Genomic DNA, 16,860 nt, shown 5'->3' with positions numbered 1-16,860 from the left:
TCCAGATTTGTCCTGTTAGGTTTTTATAAAGAATTGGGTTTGTTTTAAGGTGTTCTATTCTGTTGGTCTATTTGTCTGTATTATAATAATTTTTAAATGTGTGTGTGTGTGTGGTGTGTGTATGTGAGAGAGAGAGTGAGGGAAGGGGTGATGGTAGAGAGCATTTTTGTATTCTTTGGAATCACCCTGGCTACTCTTAACTGCTTTTACCCCTATGTAGTCTAACATCAGCTTGACAAATCCTACAAAAAACATTAGGGGATTTTGATGTGAATTTGATTGATTGATTTTATAAGTCCTATACAGGAACAGTTAATGATCTTTACAATATTAAATTGCCAAATCAAGAATATGTGTTTCTCACAAAATCATAAGGGTTCATAGGGGAAGAGAAGGAAAAATGAAATAAAAACAGAGAGGGAGGCAAACCATAAGAGACTCTTAACTCTAGGCAACAAACTGAGGGCTCCTGGAGGGGAGATGGATGGGTGGATGGGGTAATTGGGTGACGGGCATTAAGGAAGGGACTTGATAGAATGAGCACTGGGTCTTTTATCCATCTGATAAACCACTAAATTCTACCCCTTAAACTAGTAAGACACTATGCATTAACTAATTTGAATTTAAATAATAAAAAAGAGTATGTGTTTCTCTACTTATCTAGGTTTCCTTAATGTGTTTTGGTAGATATTTATATTTTCCTACATAAAAGACATTCATATCTTTTGTCTTATTCTAGTTACCATTGTTTTTTTCTTTCCCTTGTGTAAATAATATATTTGATAATTTTTTTTTTCAAAACCATTCCTGCCGAGGTCTCTGTGCTTCCAAATCTCACGTCATTTCTCAGTCTTCAGCTTTTTGATGTATTTACAGCATTTGTTATCATTGGCCAAACCCTTTTTTAAATTTTATATTTTTTATTTTTTAAAAAAAGATTTCATTTGTTTATTTGTAAGAGAGAAAGAGAGTGAGAACATAAGCAGTGGGGGAGAGGCAGGCAGAGGGAGAAGTGGCTCCTTGCCAAGCAAAGAGCCCAGTAAAGAACTGGATACCGGACCCTGGGATCACAACCTGAGCCAAAGGCTGGTGTCCCCACAGTCTTCTCTTTATTAAAAATTTTTTATTGCAAAATACATCATGCATATATTTTTAAAACATTTTATTTATTTAGAAAGAGTAAGAGCAAGTGGAGGGAGAGAGAGAGAATCCCAAGTAGACTCCATGCTGAGCCCAATGTGGGGCTCGATCTCATGACCGAAATCATGATCCAAGCTGAAATCAAGAGTTGGACACTCAACCGACCAAGCCATCCAGGTGCCCCAAAGATTTTTTTTTTTTAGAGCAGTTTTAGGTTTACAACAACACTGAGAGGAAGGTACAAGTTTCCACATATCCCTTGCCTCCCCATTCTCAGCATCACTCACCAGAACAGTACATGTGTTGCTGAGGATAAACCTACATTGACACATCACAGTCACCCAAAGTCCATAGTCTACTTGGAATTCATTCCTGGTGTTGAACATTCTGTGGGTTGGGAGGAAGGTATAATGACATTTCTCCATCATTATAATATACAAAGCATTTTTACTGACCTAAAAATCCTCTGTGCTCTCCACCTGTCCCTTGGAAACCACCAGTATTTTTATTGTCTCTATATTTCTGTACCACAGTTTGTCCATTTACCTATTGAAGGACACATTGATTGCTTCCAACTTTTGACAATTAAGAATAAAGCTACTATAAACATCCATGTGCAGGTTTTTGTGAGGACATATAGTGTGCAGCTCCTTTGGATAAATACCAAGGAGCATGACTGCTGGCTGGTATGGTAAGAGCATGTTTAGTTTTGTAAGAAAACACCAAACTCTTCCAAGTGGCTCTACCATTTTGCATTCCCACCAACAATGAGTGGAGTTCCTGTTGCTCCACATTCTCACCAGCATTTGGTGATGTCAGTGCTCTGGGGTGGGCTGTTCTGGTAGATGTGCAGTGGAGTCTCATTTTAATTTGCATTTCTCTGATGACATCTGATATTCAGCATTTTTCATGTGCTTATTCACCATCATATATCTTCTTTGGTGAGGTGTCTGTTGAAATCTTTGGCCCATTTTTCAATTGGATTGTTTGTTACCTTGTTGAGCTTTAAGAGTTCTCTGTATATTTGGGATAACAGTCCTTTATCAGATGTGTCTTTTGCAAATATCTTTGTTCAGTCTGTAGCTTATATTCCATTTTCTTGATATGGTCTTTCACAGAGCAGTTGTTTTTAATTTCAATAAGTTCATCACTAATGATTAATTCAAACATTAAATAAATTTCTTTCACGGATTGCGTGTTTGGTGTTGGTATCACAATACCCAGGGTCCTCTAGGTTATGTTGTCGTCTACAATATTTGCGATTTTTTTCTTTTATATTTAGGTCTGTGGCCCATTTTGAGTTAACTTTTTTTTTAAGATATTATTCATTTATTTGAGCAAGAAAGGGAACACAAGTAGGGGGAGTAGGAGAGGGAGAAGCAGGCTTCCCATGGAGCAGGGAGCCCAATGCGGGGCTTAGTCCCAGGACCCTGGAATCATGACCTGAGCCAAAAGCAGATGCTTAATGACTAAGCCACCCAGGTGCCCCTTGAGTTAATTTTTTTGAAAGGTCTGTATCTAGATGCATTTTGTTGTTATTGTTGTTCTATGGATGTCTACTTATAGCATTATTTTTTAAAGACTATCTTTGCTCCATTGTATTGTCTTTGCTCCTCTGTCAAAGATCAGTTGACTATATTTTTGAAGGTCTCTTTCTGATCTCCCTATTCTGTTCCATTGATCTATTTGTTCTTTTGCCAGTATAACACTGTCTTGATTACTGTAGTTTTATACTTAAGTCTTGAAATTGGGTAGTGTCAGTCCCTTGTCCTTCTCCTTCAGTGTTCTATTAGCTGTTGTGAGTCCTTTGCCTCTCCATTTAACCTTTAGAATTAGTTTGTCGATATCCATAAAATAACTTGCTGGGATTGTCATTGGGATTGTAGTGAATCTATAGATCGAGTTGGGAAGAACTGACATGTTGACAATATTTAGTCTTCCTATCCAAAAACGTAGAGTATCTCTCCATCTATATGTTCTTTGATTTCATTCATCAGAGTTTTGTAGTTTTCCTCATACAGGTCTTGTATGACTTTTGTTAGATTTATACCTAAATATTTCATTTTGGCGGGTTGTAATATAAATGGTGTTTTTTTATTTCAAATTTTAGTTGTTTATTATTGAGATATAGGAAAGCAATTTAATTTTTCAGTATTAACCTTGTATTCTGCAACCTTGCTTTAGTCAGTTATTATTTCCAGGAGGTTTTTTTGACCAATTCTTTTGGATTTTTTTTACATAGGTAATCATGTTATCTTCGAACAATAGTTTCATGTTTACCTTTCCAAGCTGCATACCTTTCATTTCCTTTTAACTTACTGTATTAGCAAGGACTTCAAGAGCTGTGTTGAAAAGAAGTGGTGAGTGAAATAGGACTTCCTTCAGATTATGAAACTGTAATAACCACAGCCAATAGAAAAATCAATGGAAGAAAAAAAAAGAGAGAAGACATCCTTATATTTTTACCCAATCTTGATGGAAAAGCTTGGAGTTTCTCACCCTTTAGTATGGTGTTAGCGGTAGCTTTTTGTAGATATTCTTTATCAAGTTGAGACAGTTCCCCTCCATTCCTAGTTTACTGTGAGATTTTATCATGAATGGTGGTTGGATTTGTCAAATGCTTTTTCTGTGATGTTCTCTCTATTAATGGGATATATCACATTAATTTTAAAATGTCGAACCAGCCTTGCATACCTGGGATAAATCCCATTTGGTCATGGCATATAATTCAGTTTGAATTCAGTTTGCTAGTATTTTGTTGGAGATTTTTGCATCTGTGTTCATGAGAAATACTGGTCTGCAGTCTTCTTGTAATGTCTTTTTCAGGTATTGGTATGAGAGTAACTATGGCCTCATGGAATGAATTAGGAAATATTCTCTCTGCTTCTATCCTCAGAAAGAGATTGAAAATAGATACTTGGTATAATTTCTTCCTTTAATGTTTGATAGAATTCACCAGAGAACTCATCTGGGCCTCATGCTTTCTGTTTTAGAAGGCTATTAATTACTGATTCAATGTCTTTAATAGATAAAGACCTATATTCAAATTGCCTATTTCTGCCTGAGTAAATTTTAGCAGATGTGTCTTTCACATAATTGGTCTACTTCATCTACGGTGTCAAATTTGTAGGCATAGAGTTGTTCATAGTATTCCTTTATTATCCTTTTCAGTAAGATCCCTACTGGTGTCTCTTCTTTCATTTGTAGTATTAGTAATTTGTATCCCCCTTTCTGGTTTTTATTTTTTCCCCCGTCTTTTGTTAACCTGTCTAGGAGCTTATTGATTGTTGTGTTTTCAAATTCATTTAGTTCAAAATCTTTAAAAATTTCTCTTGAGATTTCTTCTTCAGCCAATTTGTTATTCAGAAGTATGTTTTCAGTCCCCCTGTATTTTGGGATTTTTCAGTTACCTTTCTGTTACTGATTTCTGGTTTAATTCCGTTTTAGTCTGCAAGCAGAAACTGATTTCTATTCCTTTAAAAAAATTTTTTTTGGTTGTTTCGTTTTGCTTGTTTTTTTAAAAGATCTTATGTATTTATTTGAGAAGGAGCACAAGCAGGGAAAGGGGGAGAGGGAGAAGCAGACTCCTCTCTGAGCAGTGAGCCTGATGCACGGTCTGAGTTGAAGGCAGATGTTGAACTGAGCGAGCCACCCAAGCACACCTCTTTTAAGTTTGTTAAGATGTGTTTTATAGCCCAGAATGTAGTCTATCTTGGCAAATGTTCCATGTGAGTTTGAGGAAAATGTGTATCCTACTATTGTTGGATGAAGCTGTCTGTAGATGTCAATTACATCTTGGTGATTGATGGTGTTATTGAGTTCAACTGTGTCCTTACTGTTTTTCTGCCTGCTGGATCTGTCCATTTTTGAGGGATAGGTGTTGAAGTCTCCAGCCACGTTAGTGGCTTCACCTGTTTCGACTTGTAAGTTTTACCTTGTATAGTTTGACACCTTGTTAGGGGCATGCATAATGTTAAGGAAGAATTGCTATGTCTTCTTGGAGAATTTATATTTATGTAAATATAAATATATCATTACATAAGGCCCTTCTTTATCCCTAACTTTTCTTACACTGATGTCTGCTGTGTCTGAAATTAATATATTCCAGCCTTCTTTTGATTAATGTAAGCATGTTAGTGTTAGCAGGGTCTATTTTTCTCCATCTGTTTACTTTTAATCTGTGTCTTTATATTCAAAGTAATTTTCTAATACACAACATGTATTTGGGTTGTGTGTTTTATTCTGCTCTGAAATCTGCCTTTTAATAGGTGCATTTAGACCGGTGACATTAGAAGTGTTATTGGTAAACCTGGATTAATATCTAGCATTTGTTACTGTTTTCTCTTCATTGTTTTTGTTCTTTGTTCCCGTTTTTGTCTTCTGTGTTTTTTCTGCCTTTCGTGGTTTTAACTGACCATTTATTATGATTCTATTTTCTTTCTTTCTTAGCATATCAATTGTACCTTTTTTTTTCTTTCTTTATTGGTTGCCCTAGAGTTTGCAATATATATTTATCATTAATCCAGATCCACTTTATTATTTTTTAATATTTATTATTTTTTAAAGCTTTATTTATTTATTTTAGAGAGGGGACATGTGCAAGCAGTGGGGAGGGGCAGAGGGGGAGTGAGAGAATCTCAAGCAGACCCCGGCCAAGCGTGGAGTGCAACAAGGGGCTCAGTCTCACACCCCTGAGATTGTGACCTGAGCCAAAATCAGCAGTCGGACACTAACCAACTAACCCACCCAAGCGCCCCAGTCCAGGTCCACTTTAAAGATTTTATTTATTTATTTATTTATTTGACAGCAAGAGAGAGAACACAGGCAAAGGGAATGGCAGGCAGAGGGAGAGGTAGAAGGAGAAGCAGGCTCTCTGCTGAGCAAGAAGCCCAATGCAGGGCTCAATCCCAGGACTCTGGGTTCATGACCTGAGCCCAAGGCAGATGCTTAACTGACTGAGCCACCCACATGCCCTCCAGGTCCACTTTCAAATAAAACTGTACTACTTCATGGTAGTGTCAAGTACCTTATAGTAACAAAATCCTAATTCCTTCCTGCCATCCCTTGTATCATTGCTGCCATCCATTCTAGTTGAATATAAGAATCCATAAGCCCATCCCTGTATACCTAAGACACACACATTAAGCATACATAACGGAATATACTATTGCTATTATTTTGGCAACAAATCCCCTCAATTTTTATTGTCCGAGAAAGTCTATTTTTCCTTCACTTTTGACAGATAATTTTGCAGGGTTCGGAATTCTAAGTTGGTGGTTTACTTCTCTTAACACTTTAAATACTTCGTTTCATTCTTGCTTGTGCAATTACTGAGAAGTTAAAGCAGTTCTTTGTTTCTCTGAAAGTATAGTGTTCTTTTTTTTACTTCTTTCAGAATTTTCTAATTTTTTAGTTTTTCTGTTAACTTGAAAATGATCTGCCTAGGTGTAGTTGTTCTGGGCATTTATCCTGCCTGGAGTTCTCTGAGCTTTGTGAATCTGTGGTTTGATGCCTGCGTTCATTTGGGGGGAAATTCTCAGTCGTTGTTTCCAGTATTTCCCTCTGATCCTTTTGTCCTTTCTTCTCTTTCTAGTAATCCCATTACACATGTTACACCTTTTGTAGTTGTCCCATGGACCTTGGATATTCTCTTGTTTTTTAAAGGGAATCTTTGTTGGGGCACCGGGGTGGCTCAGTGGGTTAAGCATCCGGCTCAGGTCCTGATCCCAAGGAGTGGGACCGAGCCCCTCGTCAGACTGCCTGCTCATTGGGAACCCTGCTTCTCCCACTCCTTTCCATGCCCCCTGTTTGTGCTCTCTCTGTCAAATAAATGGATAAAATCATTTAAAAAAAAAAAAGCTTTGTTTTCCAGTTTTTGAGGATTTGTCAATAATGTTCTCTAATTCAAAGCATCTTTCCTCAGCTGTGTCTGGTCTACAAATAAGACTACCAAAGGCATTCTTCGTTTCCTTTACAGTGTTTTTTAATCTCTAGCATTTCTTTTTGGTTCCTTGTTAGGATTTCCTTCTCTCTCTCTTTCATCAATCTTTATATCTATCTCTTTATCTTTACTCTTTCTCTCTTTATCTTTACCTCTTTATATCTATCTCATCTGTTCTTGCTTGTGACCTACCTCATCCATTAGGGCTCTTAGAGTATTAATCATAGTTGTTTTAAATTTCCAGTCTGATAATTCTAACATGCCTTCCATATCTGGTTCTGAGGCTCACCATCTCTTCAATCTGTGTTTTTTGCTTTTTGGTATGCCTTGTGACTTTTTCTTGATCATCATACAGGATGTCCTGGGTAAAAAGAACTGCTGTAAGTAGGTTTTATAGAAGTGTGATGGGGAGCTGTGGGGGGAGGGGGAAGTGTTCTGTGATTGGGTCTCAGTACTTTAGTGAGCCTAGGTTTCAGGGCTGTGGGCTTCACACATGTTTCCCAGTTTCTTTCTCCTGCCTGAAGATGGGACAGGATGGCTCTAGGGCATTAGGGTTGGGTACTTCCCTGCCCCCAGCTCAGTCTGGGGCTTAACTCGAGCAGGTAAAGCTCTGATTGTTTCCCCTGAAGGCAGGCCCTGCGAAACAGAATGCTCACACCTATTTAAACCTGGTCCCTTTTCTCCTCCCCCTCCAAGAGGCAGGAGTGGATTTTTTCTGTTTACTAAGTGAGCATATGAGTTCCCCGGGATAAATCTGAGAATATTATGGGCCTCCCTGTGACTAGATCCTTCTGGAATTTTTAACTCTGAGAATTGTCCACAGTGATCCTCTTGCAGATTGTCAATCTCAGTTCATGTTTTTCTGTCCTGGCTGTGGTTTCCTCAAGCCTTTTGCTGGTGAGTCTCTTCTCAGATAAACCACAACTCTGGGTGTTTGCCTTTCTGCCTCTCTAATCCTGCGGCATCAGTTCGCCTCGGTCCTTCTCTCTCTTTTGGATCCAAGAACTGTTGATTTTTCAGTCTGTTCAGCTTCTTACATGTGATACTGGGCCCAGAAGTCCCCATGTAAGATCTTATTTTTTTTCAAGATTTTATTTATTTATTTGACAGAGAGAGATCACAAGCAGGCAGAGAGGCAGGCAGAGAGAGGGAAGGAAGCAGGCTCCCTGCTGAGCAGAGAGCCTGATGCAGGGCTCCATCCCAGGACCCTGAGATCATGACCTGAGCCGAAGGCAGCGGCTTAACCCACTGAGCCACCCAGGTGCCCCCCATGTAAGATCTTTAAAACATCTGTACAATTTAAAAGTAATAATAAGACAAGTACCAGAGTGCACTCTGATTTTCTTCTTTTGTCTGATTTTTTGTTTTGTCTTATTGCTCTAATTTTAGGGAAATTTCCTTGATGTTTTCTTTTCTTGAGTTTTTCATTTATGTTCTCATATTTTTAAGTTTTAGAAGCTTCCCCTTCCTTTGAGCATTGTTCTGATTTCAGTGTGCAGTATTTTATCTCTGAGGACATTAATTACAATTTTTTTTTAACTTTTCCATGAAAAATACTTCTTTTTTATCTCTCCCAGGTTGTTTTAGAGGCTGGGTTTCAGATTAGATTCCTTCCTTGGATGTTTGGTAATTGTCATATACTCATAATTAAGAATGGAAAATTAGGGTGCCTGGGTGGCTCAGTGGGTTAAGCCGCTGCCTTCGGCTCAGGTCATGATCTCAGGGTCCTGGGATCGAGTCCTCTGCTCAGCAGGGAGCCTGCTTCCTCCTCTCTCTCTGCCTTCCTCTCTGCCTACTTGTGATCTCTCTCTGTCAAATAAATAAATAAAATCTTTAAAAAAAAAAAAAGAATGGAAAATTAGAATGTTATTTGAAAGCTTCGTATGTGGTGGGTCTTAAGGACAATGAGTTTATGCTGATGATGTATTATGTATTCTCCTTCCTTTTTGGAGGAAGTCTCCTGGAGAAGACTCCCTCATACCATGTGGGGGAAATTTCTATTGGCTCTTGGGTCTCCTAGGTCAAATAATGCTTCAATCAACTTTGTAACTTCTAAATTTTTGTGGCTATTGACTTTTCTATTCTTTTTGCCCTTGTGAACTTAGGTTCTCTTTTCTCTCCTTCTATAACATGGTATCATATCAAAATAACAATATAATTAACTAAAACCATTTAAAATAATTTTATGGGGTTCCTGGCTTACTCAATTGGTAGAGCATGTTAGTCTTAATCTCATGGTCAAGAGTTCAAACCCCATGTTGGGTGTGGAGGCCACTTAAAAAAACAAAAAAGTCTTTTTGTCCTTAGGGTAATCCTGTTAGGAATGTCCAATCAAATTACTAAACTTAAAGTCACTTGAAAAAATTCCCTTCTAGTGATAACACTGACAAATTGTTACATGGTTATGTATGATGGAAGATTATAAATGTTTTGCTTCATTTTCACTTTTGATTTCTAGGGATCTTTTTTTCCTTTTGATTTTATTTTGTTTCATAATTATGTATGGCCCCAAACTCAAAGCTAGAAAATGAAGTACACTTAGTGAAATATAGCTCCTACCCTTGCCCCATCTACCTTGTTCCCTCCATTACCATATCAGGAGCTATTCTCTTTAAAATAGGTCCCTTCCTCCCTCACTTCTCTTATTCTCTTACCCTGATTTATTTTCCTTTATATGCATTTTTAAATATTTATATTATTTATTTATATGTTGGATATTAACCCTTTACCAGATATATGATTTATAGAAGTTTTCTCCCATACCAAAGATATTCTGTCCACTCTGTTGATGTGTCCTTTGAGCATAGAAGTTATAGATTTGATGTGGTCTCATTTGTCTATTTTTTTGTTCTGTTGTCTTGTGTTTTTGGTGTCATTTAAAGAAATCATTGCCTAATCCAGTGTCATGAATCGTTTCTCCTGTGTTTTCTTCTACAAGTTATATATTTTGGGTCTTATATTTAGCTCTTTAATGCATTTTGAACTAATTTGTGTACATTGTATAATGTAAGGGTCCAGCTTCATTCTTTGCCTGTGGATACCTAGTTTTCACATTTTCTGAAGAGACTGTCTTTTTGCCATCCAGTGATGTTGGCATCCTTTTTGAAGATCATTTGTCCATATATGCAAGGGTGTGTTTCTGGGCTGTCTATTCCATTCTGTTGGTCTCTGTGTCTGTCGTTATGCCAAACATATTGTTTTGATTACTGTAGATTTGAAATCAGGAAGTATGAAAGCTCCAGTTTTGTTTTTCTTTTCCAAAATTGTTTTGACTATTCAGGGTCCCTGCAGATTACATATGAATTTCAGAATAGATTTTTCTATTTCTGCAAAACAATGCCATTGAGATTTTGGTAGGGATGGGATTGATCTGTATAGATCGCTTTGGGTGCTGTTGACATCTTTACAGTATTAAATCTTCTAGTCAATGAAGACAGGGTGTCATTTATAATTTTTTCCAGCAATGTTTTGTAGTTTCCAATATACAATACTTTCTCTTTCTTGGTTAGATTTATTCCTCTGTATTTGATTCTTTTTGATACTATTGTAAATAGTATACTATTGTAAATAGTATCAAAAAAGTATTATAGTATTGTATCGTAAAACATATTATAAATAGAGTATTGTAAAAATTGTAAAAAATAGTATTGTAAATAGATTTATTCCTGTGTATTTTATTCTTTTCAATACTATTGTAAATAGCACTTTTTTTTAAGATTTTATTTATTTATTTGACAGACAGAGATTACAAGTAGGCAGAGAGGCAGACAGAGAGAGAGGGGGAAACAGGCTCCTCACTGGGCAGAGAGCCTGATGCAGGGCTTAATCCCAGGACCCTGGGATCATGACCGAAGCCGAAGGCAGAGACTTTAACCCACTGAGCCATCCAGGCGCCCCTAGTTATAGGCTTTTTATATAGGTTGTTTTTTATGTCAAGGTGATTTTTTTTTATTCCTTGTTTGCTGAATGCTTTTTATCATTAAAGGATGTTGGAATTTTGTCAAATGCTTTTTATGCATGAATTGACATGGTTATATGGTTTTTGTCTTAGATTCCATTAATGTAGGTATATTTGGTGATGGTACATGATCCTTTCAATGTACTGTTGAATTTGGTTTGCTAGTATTTTGTTGAGGATTTTTACATCAAATTTCATCAGGGAAACTGTTCTGGTTTTTTGTTTTTGTTTTTGTCTTTTGGTAGTATCTATGCATGGCTTTAGTACTAGTGTAATGCTCAACTCACGGAAGGAGTTCGGGAGTGTTTCCTTCTCTCTAATATTTTGAAAGAGTTTGAGAAATGTCGGTGCTAATTCTTTAAATGTTTGGTAGAATTCACCAGTGAAACATCTGGTCTTGGGCTTTTTTGTTATTGGGAAGTTTTGATTACTGATCCAATAATCTTGTTAACTAGTTATGGTCCGTTCAGATTTTCTCTTCCTTTATCATTCAAACTTGGTAGGCTGTGTGTTTGTAGAAAGTTATCAGTTTCTTGTAGGTTATCCAACTTGTTGGCAAGCACTTGTTTGTTCATGGTATTCTGTTGTAATCCTCTCTATTTCTGTGGCATTAGTTGTCATTCCTTCTTTCATTTCTGATTTTGAGTCATCTCTTTTTCTTACTTAACCCAGCTAAGTGTTGGTTTTGTTGATTTTTTTTAACGCCAACTCTTAGTTTAATTTTTCTGCTTTCTCAGTTTTGTTTATCTCTGCTCTAATCTTCATGATTTCCTTTTTTTTTAGGAAATGGGTTTAGTTTGTACTTTTTTTTTTTTGTAAGATTTATTTATTTGGGAGAGAGAGTGCCTGAGTGTGTGTGAGTGGGGGAAGCAGTAGAGGGAGAGAATCTTCAAGCAGACTCCCTGCTGAGAATGGAGCCCAGCATGGGGCTTGATCTTACAACCCGTGGGATAACAACCTGAGCCAAAAGCAAGAGTTGGATGCCCAACTGACTGAGCCACCCAGGTGCTCCTATTTTTATAATTTTAAGGGGTAAAGTTAAGTTTTTGACTTAAGTTTTTTTTAATGTTAGCATTTACAGCCATAAACATCTATCTTAGAGCTGCTTTTGCTGTATTCCATAAGTTTTGGTATATTGTGTTTATATTTTCATTTTTCTCAAGATATTTTCTGACTTATTTTGTGATTTCTTCTTTGACCTATTGTTTATTTTATTTATTTTTTATTTTTTTTTAATGATTTTAAAGATTTTTATTTATTTATTTGATAGAGCTCACAAATAGGCAGAGAGGCAGGCAGAGAGAGAGGAGGAACCAGGCTCCCTGCTTGAGCAGAGAGCCCGATGCGGGGCTGGATCCCAGGACTCTGAGATCATGACCTGAGCTGAAGGCAGAGGCTTTAACCCACTGAGCCACCCAGGCACCCCAACCTATTGTTTGTTTAAGAGTGTGTTGTTTAGTTTCCATGTATTTGTGGATTTTCTAGTTTTCCTTCTCCTATTGATTTCTACTTTCTATCTATTATGATTGGAAAAGATATTTTGTATGATTTCAGTCTTTTAAAATTTTAAGATTTGTTTTGTGGCCTAAGATGTGGTCTATATCCTGGAAAATGTTTCATGTGCACTTGAGAAGAATGTATATTCTTCTGTTTGTGGTGGGAAGGGTGTTCTGTATATATCTACAGTGTATAGAGCATTGTTCAAGTCCCGTTTCTTTATTGTTCATTCATCTGGTTTTTCTGTCCATTATTGAAAGCAGAGTATTGAGTTGTTCAGCTGTTAATGTGGAATTGTCTATTTCTCCCTTCAATTCTGTCGATACTTGCTTCATATATTTTGGAGCACTGATGTTTGGTGCATAAATATTTATAATTGTTATACTTTCCTGGTTAATTGGACCTTTAGTAATGTCTTTTTTTTGTCTCTTGTAACAGTGTTTGGCTGAAAGTGTCTGATATTAATATTGCCACTCCTGCTGTCCTTTGGTTACTATTTGCATGGAATATCTTTTTTTTTTTTTTTTTTTTTTTTTTTTTTTTAGGATTTATTGGGCGCCTGGGTGGCTCAGTAAAGTGATTGCCTTTGGCTCAGGTCATGATCCTGGAGTCCCAGGATCAAGTCCTGCTTCGGGCTCCCAGCTCAGTGGGGAGTCTTCTTCTCCCTCTGACCCTTACCCCTCTCATGCTCTCTCTCTTTCTCTCTCAAATAAATAAATAAAGTCTTTTAAAAAATTAAATTAAGGGGCACCTGGGTGGCTCAATGGGTTAAAGCTTCTGCCTTCAGCTCAGGTCATGATCCCAGGGTCGTGGGATCGAGCCCCACATCGGGCTCTCTGCTCAAGCAGGGAGCCTGGTTCCTCCTCTCTCTCTGCCTCCCATATCGGGCTCTCTGCTTGGCAGGGATATGGCTTCCCTTCTTCTCTCTCTTCCTGCCTCTCTGCCTGCTTGTGATTTGTCTGTCAAATAAATAAAATCTTTAAAAAATTTTAAATTAAAAAAGATTTTTTTTTGGAGAGAAAGGGAAAGAGAACATGCATGTGGAGGGGAGGGGCAGAGGGAGAGGGAAGGAGAATCTTAAGGAGGCTCCCCACTGAGTGCAGAGTGTGACATGGTGCTCAATCTTACATGAGATCCTCAATCGTGAGATCATGACCTGAGCTGAAAACAAGAGTTGGTTGCTCAACCGACTGCACCCCCCAGGCATCCCTGGGATATCTTTTTCAATCCTTTTCTTTAAGCTTAATAGGGGAAGATTTACTTTAGCCATTTTGTTATTTTTATGTATGTCTTGCGGCCTTTTTGCCCCTCACTTTCTCTCTTAATATCTTTCTCTGTGTTTTGTTGATCTTGTTGTGGTGACATGCTTTGATTATCATTTCCTACTGTGTGTATTCTATAGATACATTCTTTGTGATTAATTTTGGGACTACATAAATTATCCTTAAGATATAGCAGTCCAGGGGGCGCCTGGGTGGCTCAGTGGTTTAAAGCCTTTGCCTTCCGCTCAGGTCATGATTTCAGGGTCCTGGGATCAAGTCCCAGTTGGGCTCTCTGCTCAGCGGGGAGCTTGCTTCGTCCTCTCTCTCTGCCTGCCTCTCTGCCTCCTTGTGATCTCTCTCTCTCAAATAAATAAATAAAATATTTAAAAAAAAAAAAGATATAGCAGTCCATGGGGCACCTGTCCTGGGTGGCTCCACTGGTTAAGCATCTGCCTTTGGCTCAGGTCATGATCCCAGGGTCCTGGGATCGAATCTCACATCAGGCTCCCTGCTCAGCACGGAGTCTGCTTCTCCCTCTGCCTGCTGATCCCCAGCTTGTACTCTCTTTCTGTCAAATAAGTAAATACAATCTTAAAAAAAAACAAAGCGACAACAATCCATTTTAAGCTGAACTTCAGTTGCATACAAAAATTCTACTATAGAGAGTATGGGAGTTTACTCCCCCTTCCCCCTTATGTTCTTGATGTCACAAATCGCATGTTTATGTGTTCCTAATAATCACGTACATCTATAGCTTTTTTGGTACTTTTGTCTCAGACTCTATACAAGAATTGGGACATGCTGATCTTCCAAGAGAGGGAAACAATAGTGTTAGCAGAACTGTATAATGGCTCTGACAGCTTCTGCTCTGCAGAGGGAACAGCATGTCCCCCATGGGAGCTGCTCTCTCAGCCTGCTGGCCAGGGCTTGTGGCAGGAGTACACACACTAGGGGATGTAGAAAGGGGTTCAGAGAGAGGTAGTGAGTAGTTTGAAAAAAATCATACACTCTACCACAGGATATTAAGTGCATATGGGAACAGATTATTACAAATACATTAAAATTATGCTGTATGCAAAATCAAAATGGTCTGATGCAGGAACAAGACATATTCTCTGCAGGGTCATTAAAATCCTGGAGCTCCATGTGCTAACAACTATCATCTCGTAGGCCAGTCTTTAAAATGTGACTGGTAGTATATCTCATTCTTCCCTTAGAACCTCACTTTTATTGAAATTATTTTGAAATATTTCACTGTATTTCTTTCCAGGAAAATGTCTGACCTCTAGACAAAAACTCTTCATTTTAATAAAATAACAGCATATTTTATTTTGGGCAGACTGCTTAGTCTTTCTAGTATTCAATGCAGGTCAAAGATGACTTTCCACTTGTGCTGGAGACTCGGGGCTTGCATAGACCTGCCCTCTCCTCACCTTGGGCTTAGGGAGTCAGGGGTGGTTGAATTGTATTATTAATATAAAGCTAGACAGAAAAGTGGCTGCAGTGGTCTTAGCTAGCTGGAGCTCTGGGAATTTCTCCAGGGAAGACTGTGTAGGTGGAGCAAGTGTGCTTGGAGATTCTGTCCAAACAGACCAGATTTACAGGACACCTGCCATGGCTGCTCACATCCTCACATGCTGGGGGAGGATTGCCTGAGAGTCCCTGGGAGAGGGGCTTTGAATTATGTATGAAGTTGCTAAGTTGACTTCTTGGGGTAGTTTTATTCCACTCTAATTTTCCTTTGGTGATTAACTAGTACAGGAAAAATATCAGAACTTGAAAATGTATGTATTTTTTTAAAAGCCCTCAGTGTACACCAACAGTGTACTTACTCATTGAAGTGAGACCGTAGAAAGATGATATTTCTTCCTTCACCTTCTGATCCTTGATGGCCTTGCTGGTTGGCCTTTCAGTGGAACTTGGGCTCTAAGGTCTGTGTGCTCTGGGTTGCATGCACTATGGTTGGCGAGTGAAGTCTGGTAACGCTGTTTAGTTTCCAGTAGTAGAAGTTTTTTGTTTTGTTTTGTTTAATTTTCAGGTTATAGGTCAACTTCACAATCAGGTATATAAATATTAAAAGCACAAATCATTGTATTTAAAAGATAGTTAATGTTACACTTGTCACTAATATAACATTGCGTGTCGACTGTACTTCAGTACAGAAGGATGGATGGGTAAATATATGATACTTAATGGGAATTACCTAAATGAAGAGTAGAGCTAATAGACTAAAAGCTAGAAACAACAGTCCCGACCACAGCGTGGTTAACACCAAAGATGTAGTTTCCTCGCAAGATGAGAAGTCAAAATAAATGGTTGTTGCCTTCGTTTCTGTGGCTCAAGGAATTTGTCTCTGGTTCTTTTGGCCTGTTCTTCATGGTTCAGAGGTAGCTGCTGAAGCTCCAGCAAGTGTACCACATTCCGGATAGGAGGAAAGAGGAAGAATGGGTAGAAGGCTGCTACTTAGACCTTATTGACCGAGAGAGAGAGATGGCTGCAAAGGAGTCTGGGATGTATCATAATTTCACTGAGCAAATCACACCTTCCATAAAATTTGAGTTCTGCTAGTAAGAAAGAGTGGGCGAATGGCTATTGGGGAAAGCAGCTACGATCTCTATGATGGATGAGATTTTCTTTTTATTTAAATATGACATACTCTACTGGTTCAGAAAGCCCTAAAGTGACACTTTAAAAGATAATCATCCTGTTTGGTAGCTAACTAGATCTCCGATCTCTTTATATCTGCAATGTAATTTGAGAAAAACATGTTAGATTTATGGGGCTTTTTTAGTATTATAGACAGACAGAAGAATGAAATAAATCATCTTTTTTAAGGTCCAGTATTGTCCCTGATGTTTTTCATAGGTTGTAGATTGAATCAAAAGGACATTATGTTTCCAAATTTATGAAAAGCAAGGAGAGAGGCTATTACAGAAACCCAGCACTAACACTTCAACATGTAGACCTCAGATCGGTCATGTGCTTTGAGAGTTGTACAGTGTTATTTTCAATCTTTTTAAAAGAGTTGTTTGGGAATTCTTACTGCATTCATGACTTTTGTA

Source organism: Mustela nivalis, assembly GCF_964662115.1.
Source record: "Mustela nivalis genome assembly, chromosome: 17".
Lineage (NCBI taxonomy): Eukaryota > Metazoa > Chordata > Mammalia > Carnivora > Mustelidae > Mustela > Mustela nivalis.
Note: the sequence above shows the minus strand (reverse complement) of the source record.